Source organism: Erithacus rubecula (assembly GCF_903797595.1).
Source record: "Erithacus rubecula genome assembly, chromosome: 3".
Lineage (NCBI taxonomy): Eukaryota > Metazoa > Chordata > Aves > Passeriformes > Muscicapidae > Erithacus > Erithacus rubecula.
The window spans coordinates 9948116-9959515 of record NC_136689.1 but is presented as its reverse complement, the minus strand read 5'-3'; the positions used below and the strand labels follow the sequence as shown (position 1 = coordinate 9959515).

Sequence of the window (11400 nt, the reverse complement as noted above, 5' to 3'; positions counted from 1 at the left end):
GCAAGGAGAGATTCCATTTTTATTAATATTTTCCATTTTTAGCCCTTAGGTATAACCTTTTAAAAATGTATAGGTCAGACCTGTGTCTCAAAGTCAGGAAAAGCTTTCCCACTGCTTTTGATGGAATTCAATGCATTAACACTGGTGTATCAATATCTTACAATTTGTATCAGCCATTAGCATTGCTAATAATTTTACAGTGAATGTCATGATCTATAAGAGGATTTTACATTCAACTTACTGCAGAATATAACACTTTTAAATGATACATGACACTTACTAGCTGATAAGATCTGAAAAGTGTGAACCCTCAGTATTTTAATGCAGAATACAAATAACAGCCCAAGGGTAATATTTTTGCATTTAACTCCTTAATCCAATTTTGGCTTATTCAAGTTATAGGGGACTATTTTTCAAAGCTTGTATTTGGCAAGACAGCTGATCTTTGTTACCATCAATTGTAATAATTATTCCAGCACCAGGAAGTCATCATTCATTAGCTAAGACTTCTTTAGATGATTTTTACTTTCATTTCATAGATCCCTCATATAAATAGCATTGATGCCATACCAGTAGTATCTTGAATTTTAGGCAGGTCTGCCATTCTCCCCAAAAAATAAGTGGTTCAAGAAGTCCAGCAACCTTGTCCCCAGCTCCTCTTTTCCTTTTGCAGCTAGAGGCCACTTGCACAGCAGACATCTGCACTGGTTCCTACAGCACCAGGCCATCTTTGTGTGCTCTGAGCAGGGCAAGACCCTGGAGGGGTCTGCTCCAGGCTTGGCTAGCATAGAGCAGACTACTGCTCCCTTCTACCAACACTGAAAGAGGAAAGCAAACAAGAAATGCAGCCTGGCAAGGAAGCCCCTTGTGATGCTGCAGTTTTTACACCTATTTATGTACCATCTGTTGGTCAGGGCTGTGCCTGCAAGTACAGAATACATTTAATTGGAATGGGCCGAGAAAAGCAGTGTGAAGGGACAGTAAAGCAGTGGTGGAGAATACAGGCATCATGTTTTGCATGGTGATGCACCAGACACTTGATATCTTGTTGCATTTCTTCAGTCATTCATTGCAAGAGGAATTTTTCAGATGCCTTTTCCTCCCTGCCTGCAGTGTGAACCACACTACTGCTCCACAGCCATCTACTGAGAGCAGATCTCACCATGGATACCCATTTAAATAGAGAAGTCACAGGACAGTTGCTATTTGTGTGCCTGAATGGAACTCTATTGTGCTTTTTTTTTTTTTTTTTTGCTCCAGTGAAGCAGAACAAGCCCTTCTTTTTCTTTGTTTATATTAAGTGAAAAAAACATACTGGTACTGACTTTCAGATGAAAAAACCTCTTAGTTGTAGTCAGTTCCTTCTCTCTTTAAGAACATCTGGGGATACAGAGACAGTCCATCTGTGCTTCTCCAACACTGAGACAAAATACCTGTGAACTCAAATATCCTTCTCATTTCCTGTTTGATTACACCTCATGCTGCAGTCCTTTGCAGTCAAGGATTGTTTCTTTTATCCATATTCCCATATCTAGAAACAACAACTTTCAGGCACCAGCCAAATACAAGTTTTTGATATCATGCATGGAATTTTTTTTTTTTTTTGAGGTATTGAGTCAAACCTCAGAAGACCTCAGATTTGTCTCAGAGGGCCATTGTCATCCCTGGCATAATAACCTCTCTCTCTGCACTCTGGCTTTCTATCTCTATTTTTAATTTGTTTTGCCACAGCGTCCTTGTCAGACACTAGGGGCTCCTTGTGCTTCTCTTGTACAAACATGTAAGCAAACAGAAGTTATTGCTGCAGTAAATTCACATGCTCAGAAGGAAATTATTTCTGAGGAAAAAAAAATAAGGCAAAGGAAAGGAAAAAAAAAGGTGTAATGTATGTTCAGTAACATCTGAGCTGTGCTGTCTGCACAGCCTTGTGCACAAACCAGTGCAGGATGCCAGGCCAGTGGTTGTCCCTGTGAGCTCCCTGTGCCCAGCCTGGTGCTGTGAGCCAGCCTGGGGTCCATGCTGTGAGCTGGGGTCCATGCTGGGTGCCAGCCTGGGGTCCATGCTGTGAGCTGGGGTCCATGCTGTGAGCCAGCCTGGGGTCCATGCAGTGAGCTGGGGTCCATGCTGGGTGCCAGCCTGGGGTCCATGCTGGGTGCCAGCCTGGGGTCCATGCAGTGAGCTGGGGTCCATGCTGTGAGCCAGCCTGGGGTCCATGCTGTGAGTTGGGGTCCATGCTGGGTGCCAGCCTGGGGTCCATGCTGTGAGCTGGGGTCCATGCAGTGAGCTGGGGTCCATGCTGTGAGCTGGGGTCCATGCTGTGAGCCAGCCTGGGGTCCATGCTGTGAGCTGGGGTCCATGCTGGGTGCCAGCCTGGGGTCCATGCTGTGTGCCTGGGCTCTGCCCAGCTCTGCAGAGCCACCACCTTGCTCAGAGCTGCAAGCTCACATTCTCACATGCAACTCCAGCTCCACTGTAAGCCTTTTCATTTTTAAAAAGAGGTTAAAGAACTTTCACAATGTTAGCATCAATCAATTTGTAATGCATCGTCTTAAAGGACACCAGGCAAAGTCTTGTCTTGGGGCACATCTTAAAGAACAGTATTATTCTCCCTAAGTGACCTAGGAGATGTCCACATGTGGATTGGAAGTCCAGGCTTCTGTCACAGTCAGTGCAGTCCAGAGACCTGCCCACTTCACCCCACAGCAGACATCTTGGCACACCAACTAGCTGGCTAAACTCAGATGTCTAGTGCCAGCTTTGCCTCTGGTATCCAAGATATTTACACAGAATTGCCAAATATTAAACATGACCTTTCTCCCTCCCAAGTGGCAGCTGGAAGTCGGGGCCTATTACAGAATATCTCAAATGGCACTAAGTAAATAACTGACAACTGAAGCAGTCAGCAGAATAGCTGTTCAGGTTTCCTGCCTCTGATGGGAGTTTGGATCTATCTCATACAGAGATGTTTCATCCTTCCTGAATGTCACAAAAGAAGACAATTGTAATTTTTTTTTTGCTCCCTAAAAGATGGGAAGCTTGGCTCCAAGTTCCAAATCAGCTCCTCCCCAGAGCATCTTTCCTCCCAGAGGACATCATGGGGCTCACCCAGCTCTTCATGACTTTCATACCTCCAAGCAGCATCCAGACTGCCTTTAGCCAATGCACTGACATAGTTTTGTGCACTGTTGGGATTAATTCCACTATAATGTAAGCTGCTGAAAAGGAACAGTGTTTATCCAGGACTCAGCACCTCTCAGACTTTTTCATTACTTACATAGTGTTTATACTACTCAGTGGTGCCAATCAGGGTAAGTATTTATTGCTGCAGGCTGTTTACTGCTCCATATCTGAATATAGCTGCTGCCCTGAAGAACTCACAATTTAATTATAAAACAAGATGCTGGGAATTTAAAACAAGAGAAAAAATTGGTGAGCAGAAGAGATAAGAGTGACAAAGTCAGGAGAAGCAAAGTATTTTTTATTCTACTGTTTATTTTTTTATAATTGTATGCTTTTCAATTACAGTGTATTTTTTCTATTAAAGAAACCCCAAACAACTAACCAAACTACACATGCTTTATCTCTCTTTTCCTCCTTCCTCTTTCTCATTGCAATTTGTATTTCTCAGTAGAAAGACTGGACTTTGCATAATTCGATGCTTCCATTTAATCCTATTTAAGATTCTCTTTCATGTCTATAACATCCATCTGCTTATCTACCATTGGTTCAGGTGTCTCTCCCAAGCTTGGTGCTGGACCATCAGCAGAGACACACAAGGCCTTTCTTTCCCTAGTGCTCTATGAAGCAAGGCAGGTCATATTCATCCATTTTGCCTCCACTCCTCTTGGTTGATTTGCCTCCAGGCTGGACCTTGTGCCAGCAGGTAGTTTTCCCACTGCTTTCTTGGCAGGACCTCCTCTGGATTTCCTGGGACCATCAGTCCTGCTGTGAATCTCAGGATATCAGCCACCATTATCCTATCCATATCATCCCAATGAATTCCAGCTCACCTCTATCTGCCATCCTACTCACTTCATAGGACCCATGGCCACACTTTCTCATACACAAGATCACTTCTACCATTCATTTAAAATTACAATTTGAGTTATCTCTGCAGGATATCTGCCCTGCCCCCCCCATAACTCAATTTGATAAAAATCAGAAACATTTGACTGCAAGTATTACCCATATTATAGCAGACACATGCCCATATTATACTTGTGCCACATGCAGAAGAGGCACTAGAAGTGCAAAAGTTACCACAGGCAGAATTAGTTTTTTTAAAAAAAATCATTGCATATTGAAAATCAGGGTTTTGTATTAAAAATCAGTGCACACATTTGCACTGTTATCTCCTGTTCAGATTCCACAGCTGTATCTCAGAGCTCTCCTCTCTCTTAACACAGAAGAGACACAAGAGGTTGGAGGGAAATACTCTTCTTCTGTTCCAGAAAGTGGTTGTTAAGAAAACATCTCTTGGATGCATAGGTCACATGGCATTTATCTTATCAGGGCTCATCTTTGTGTCACCAGGCATTGCCTGTCCCAGGCAGCCTGAGTGTGATGCAGAGAACTTCCTGATGTATTTGTCCAGGGAACACTGAGCCACCTGCACATGCCACTGAAGCCACCAGACATGCTGCCAGCCCCAACTCAGAATGGACTTCACCAGATTAAGGAGAGAAAAACAGTAAAAACATATTTTTCACTACTGGGTACTTCTCGTGGTTATTTTATCCATCTGTACTAATACCAGAAGGATGAATATTAAGTTTGTGTCCAAAGCCTGTGTTAGCTGACCATGTCAGTAACAACAACCATGGCTGCCTGCCATCAGGAGAGAAAGCTCATTATTTCCCTGACACTGTACTTTACATGCTGTACTTAGCTTAGTGAATCACTCAGCTGGAGCTTGCTGTTCAGACTTCCTATAGTACAAACTGCTTTTTTCTATTCCCTTTCAAACAGCTTTCTATTTTCTCTCTTACACCCAAGGGGAAGTTAGAACTGAGATTGCACAAAACCTCTGCATAAATGACACAGTTTTTGTGTGTACCTTGAGGTGCACAGGGATTTCCCCATACTTAGGTAGGTATGCTCAGTTTAGATGTCTAACATATGTGTCAGTAGGTCACAATGAGACCATTGTCACCATTCATGTGGATTTCCTCCATTCCCTTTACAGGTCATACCACTCCCAAAATCTGGCACACATGATCCACTAGGGTGGCCACAGCTCTCAGTCTGGTACACTCAGGTGTGCTTTCATCTTGTCTTTGTTTCATGGGCAGCAAGTGTTGGGGCAGCCTGAGTACCCTGGAGATTTAGCTCCAGACTTAATCCATCACCACCAAGTGCTTGACCTGTGGATGCTTAAAAACTTGCATTTCTCCTATTGGGTGATTCCATTAACTAGGCAGGAGCTATAAGTACTAATGAAACAGCAAACACTCCTTTCTGCCTGCTTGTAGCCATGCATACAGACTTAGCAGGGAGAAGTAAGGCATGAACTAAAGAAAAGACTCATCAATATGATGGAAAAAAACACACAACACCCTAAGAAGGGGAAAACTTCACTGAAAGAAAGATAGCAAGTTTTCAAGCAAACCAACTGCCTGAATTTAACTGTTACCATCATAATTTGGAAGTGGAGAGAGTTGGTGTTGATGTCAGCATCACAGGTGAGTCAAGGAAGCACTGGGATGACAGGAGGAATAAACTCTAACCCCCTGCCTTCTCAGAGATAGTTGCTTCAGCAGGAGCTCTCTTTGTGTCTTGAAGTAAGCAGCAGTCTCCACAAAAGCTCTGTGGTAGATGAGGAAACAGATCAATCAGAAATTTTCATGAGAGCAACAGTAGTTTATACAGGAAAATGCTTCCCCTGAAAAACATTCTGAGGATCAAGGCTCTCTGATATGGAACATGTTTGAGATGCCAAAATCACTACTTGAAGCATGAAGTGAGAAGAAAGCATTGTGACTTCTTGAACAAGATCTAATTGCATTATCTTTCTGAGTATTAGAAAATAACAGGTGTGAAAACTGCCCCTCTGAGTGGGATCCTGTTGGCTGAAAACCAAAAATGAATCCTCATGTCATGGGAATAATCTCTGCCAGAGGGAAGAGGATTCACAGGGCTGCATTAAATATATCATCTTGACAATTTCTAGGATTCAGCAGCATGGAGTAATTTTTTTACAGGCCTCCAAAGACTAGTTGTCTTTTTTGACTGAGGGAAAGAGGTGCAAAGAACAATCAGACATGACTTTACAGTATATCAGCACCTGATGGTCTTTTCATGTGGAAATCTTGCTTTGTTCCCTGAGTGCCTGGGTGGTTTTGCAGAGCACAAGAGATACACCAAAAAACCTGATGAGGATGGATATGTGTTACACTGGATACACTGGAGTGCAAATTATGGGCATAAAATAACTGGAGACAGGGCAGCAGAGTTTCTTTAACACAGATAAACCCCCAGTAGCTATGATGTGCAGCAATTCCCAAGTATTTACAAGCCCAGCTCACTCAGTGCAAGAGTCAAACCCACTCTGACCCCCACACCACAGGGTACAAGGGTAGGGGTCTTCTTAAAGCAGCTCAGAGACACCCAGCTCTTCTCTGTCCCTTTTCTGCTCCTTTCATTAGAATTACAGGGAACTTGGTGTCAGTTTATCAGGGAGCAGACAGAGGCTAGTGGGCATCTCCAAAATTCTCCCAAAATATCTATCTTGAGATATATGTGCAGGTATAGGTAAAATTCACCATAAAATTATCTAATTGTATGTAAGTATTTGAGAATTATCTGAGATTCTCAGGACTGGATATTATCAATTCTCAGTGACTACAGGCCCTGTTTTCATGTGATTTGTAATGTACAAGCTGTTAGTTTTTTAATTTATATAGCACAGTTGAGGAGATCTACCAGAGAATTGTCCTTTAAACATTGCAGCATGGGAAGAATGACATCCTTTTTTTGACTTGCCTAAAAATCACCTTGAGCCATGAATCTTCAGAAGCAGTAAGCCCATAATTCAAAAGGATATGTGAAAAGAAACAAACCAAGCAGTCCTTCAGTCCTCACTGATGCATACAACAACCAGAGTTTTCCTGCCACCTTTGCTGCTATCCTCCCTAATCACACTTTCTAGCAAAAGTACTTTTTGTATCACTAAGAAAGATGTAACCTCCTAATCCAGCCATAAGGTGTAAAACTCCCAAAAGATCCCATTTGTTGGGTTTCATTATAAGCTGTATCTTAGCTCAGTTCTCAAAGACATGTAAAAAACCAATCAAGGCCAGGAATAACCATCTTTGGGGACAGGGAAATGAAGTGTCAGGCACTGCACATCCAGTACTTGGCAAAAGGATACATGGTCTCCTTGCTTGCACTGAGCAGTTTCAGTGCATCTGAAGAAGTGTTGCACTGCTACGACAGACAATTTGGAACTCCACTGCTCTTGGCATGGCCTGGGAAGTCCTTTCCCAGCTGCACCAGCAGATGGTGGTCTCAAAGGACTAGAGACCACCTGGGAATCACTAGCACTGGAAGGGTTTTTGGATAAACTTTCTATCCTGAGCCACAGTGACCCTAAAAAGCAACAAGTGTTAAATTACTGCAGCCAACTACACCCTTATCCAGCATTTTGACATAAAAGCAACTCTCAGACTCTACAACTAGACCACAGTAGCTCAAACTATTTTTTAAATAAGTAATAGTCACTGTTTTATGGCATTTGAAACACTAATATGGGCCTAACTTTCATCTATTTACCAGTCTCCACCAAGTTCTTTATTTTAAACCTGTAACTTCCACTTTCCTCTACATAAGCTTCTTGTATCCAATACACAGATGCAACAGCAGCCTGCAGCAGTTTTCTTTTGTGGTGTCAGAATAAATTTATGCCCTCAGCATCCCACTGCTGAACATATTTTATAGTGAAACAGAGGAAGGAGAACCTGAGGCTTCCCAGTAGAAGCAACATCATTCAGACCATGCAGGCTACACAAGAAATTTGGAGAGGATTTCTGTGTCACACAGAGATATTTGATGCAGATTTAAAACAAAAAACCCCACATTTCTTCAAGTAAATAAAAAATTTAGGAGAGTTCTGTGATTTATATTGTGTTCTGTGTCAATATCATTATATTTAGTGATATGGCTTACACTGGATTTAGGAAAAAGCGTTGCTTTAGAAAAAAAATCTTTGTAATTATTATTTTACTTGGCCTGAACAATAACTTCGAAAAATAGACATTTCTTGAATTCTGTTTGGTCTTCTTGTACATAATATTCTGCTATGATGGGAGGATCATACTAAACAGTCTATTTGATGCTAAATTAACTAATGAGCAAAAAAAAAAAGTTAATTCCAAACAAGGAGTGTGTTCTTCCTGAAAACTGGAAACAAATATGTTTCTATAAAGGGTATATGCTTACTTTTCAAGTCTTGAGTATTTAAGTTACTACCTTTCAATATTTTATCCGAGTTCACTATTATGCCTTATCCTATATATTCCTTCTATAACTAGAAACATTTGATATTCATAGTTCTGCAATTAATTCATTAATCAATTAAGTAATTGTCGTAAGTTCATTACAATTTCATGTGATTTTCCTCACACATGTCCAACATAATTAAGAATGAGAGAATCAAAATTGCATCCAAACAAATACATGCACATGATATAGAAACAGAAAATCTTAAAATGCTTGACAACAGGAAATGAGCAGGAAATACAATTAAAGATGCTCATGTTTGAAATTGGAAGTTTGGGGAATAAAAGTTATGTATATATGATCCCACAGAATCTTAGTGTAATGCTTAAGAGGACAGAGAACAAAATGATAATAATTTTTCAGAGCATAAACAACTTTTGAACAGGACCTGTTACAACACAGAGTTCAAACATCTTCATGCCTTAGTTTGCCACCTGTTGATAGGAGATAAATACACTCATACTTCACACATGAGCTATATTGATATTTTAAAACTGTTGTGAAGTGTTCAGAGACAATAGTGATAGAATGATGAAAATAGGTACCAAGGCAGAAAATTGCTAGCATACTCACTGCTAAGAAAATCTTAGATTCCAGATCCCTTAAAAATTTTTACTCAGAAAAATGTATAAATGATACAATTTTTCAATAAGGTTTAATTAGCTTCTAAAAATGGGCTCAAGCTAAAGAAATAAATATGTCACAGATTAACAATAAATAAATCAAGGACAGAATATTGCTCAAACCCAGAATAGATCTGGTTACAAGTCCTGACTCTGCTACAGACCTGCTACCTGCAGACAGAGTAAGGCCTGTGCACCAGTCACTTTTATGGTAGTGCAAAGTCCACAAAACACAATGGCAATTTTCAGATTTGAGATTATGCTCAAGTAACAGTAATTATTACTGTTAAACCACCTCCTGAAAGCTTGCAATCAGCTGCTGTTAACAACAGTTTTAATATTTATGGAACCATCTACAGCTTAGACTTTTTTTACAGGGTGTTCATGAAACCCCAGGATTAACTACAGCTCACACCCACACCACAGCCTTATTTTAAAATGGTCTCTGTGTCTTAAAGAAATCACTCACCTGCTGCAAGGATAAGGCCAGAGGGAAAATCTGCTGAATGTGGGGTTGTTTGAACTGGTTCTACAGCAGCACTTTAGATATCAAACAGCAGCTGATCCAAGACAGACACAAAGTGCACATGTTCATGTTATCAACCACGTGTGGGCACCCAGTGCTGCTGTCTGGGCATCAGGATTCCACTGCAGTCCAGCTGGATTTTGGCACTGGATGTAATCAGGAAACTGTCTCAGCCCTGTCACAGTGTTAAAAATGATTGTTCAACTAGAAAATAAACAGATCCAAGTTATCACCTGCTTTTATACTCTGTATTACCCATCTGCACTTAGATGAGAAAATGAAGAGCATGCCATTAAACATCAAACAAGGAAAGTTACACTGGAACATATCTCTGTTTACCTCATCTGAACCTGGATCAGTCCTTCAGTTAGAGATGCATGGTGTAACAGGGATCATAAATCTATCTGATCAATAATGGACTTTCATCAGTTTACTTGACAATTAATTTTCACTTAGCTACAAAGGAAGCCTGAACATTTCACTAAACTATAGGACACCACACGGAGCTGAAATTTACATATGCCTATCTTGCAGAATCTTTTGGCAGGTCATTTAATCTCTTAGTTTCCTCTCCCTTTGTAAGGATTATTTAGTTTCTCCTCATCTCCTCCACACTGACTGTTGAGATGGTCTACTTGGAACAAGGACTGTCTTTGACACAATCATAAATTTACTTGTGACTTATGAAAGATACTGACATAGAAATAATATATATTTAAAATGCCACTCATCAAATCCATGCAACAGAGACTGGTTACAGGATTCTATTAAAGTTTTATGACAGGAGTAGCCCTGTGAGTACCATCATTTAGTATCTTAGGCTTCCAAATACCTCTCTTCCTGCAAAGCTGGAAATCATAATATATTACTTGGCTCATAAGGTCTCACAAAATTGCAGAGTACTAAGTGGTATGTGACTTTTGGTAAGACTTCTAGGTCAGCAGTTTTTAAATACTAGTGATCCATGAAGCTTTATCCCATTGATCTGAAGGGTAAAATATTTGATGAGAGTATGTTTCAAAGGAGTAAAAAGAAATAAATGTAAACAACAAAACCCCACAAACTCAAAAACAAACAAACAAACAAACAAAAAATGTAGTTAAAACCAGGAACTTCCTTACAAAGCAGAAATCTAGTTCTGTGTCAGTGGAAGTTTTTATCATACCACCCAAGTGCTTCACAAACCCCAATTAATTAATCCTCTATGCTCTTGTGAGGAAGGAAATATTATTCTTTTTATTATATTGAGAGAAAAACATAAGGACTGTAAAGCACAAGTGTTTTGGTACCTCCAGTGACTTTTGAGGGTTTGATTTTGTGACTGCTCAGTGCTAAGTTTAGTTTCCAGGAATCCTGCATTATTTGCTGTTCCTCTTTGTATGGAATTATCTTCTTAAGTATAACAAAGACCTTCCCCCCGCCCCCCAGCTAGGAATCCTAATTAAAAAACTTACAGAATCACAGAATGAAAGATTCATCAAAGTTGGAAGAGACCTTCAAGATCATCTAGTTCAGCCATCAACTCAGCACTTCCATAACCATCCCTAAACCATATCCCCCAGTGCCACATCCAAGCACCTCTTGAACACCTCCAAAGACTCCACTGCCCCTCTGGGGTCATTCCAATGCCTGACCACCCTTCCAGTGAACACTTTGTTTTTCTAATATCTAAGCTGAACTTAGCCTGGCACAACTAAAAGTCATTCTCTCTCATCCTTTCACTTGAGTTTTGACAGAAGAGACTGACCCTGACCT

At 40.6% G+C, this 11400-nt stretch overlaps 1 long non-coding RNA gene across 1 annotated transcript; it reads right to left on the bottom strand.

Annotated features, from left to right (window-relative positions):
* Nucleotides 1–5577: 5577 nt before the first annotated feature.
* Nucleotides 5578–11400, bottom strand: LOC306800613. Its single transcript, XR_013773875.1, has 3 exons — nt 11100–11400; nt 9589–9849; nt 5578–5805 (listed from the first exon to the last, which is right to left on the bottom strand). It is a non-coding gene; the product is annotated as an uncharacterized lncRNA (long non-coding RNA).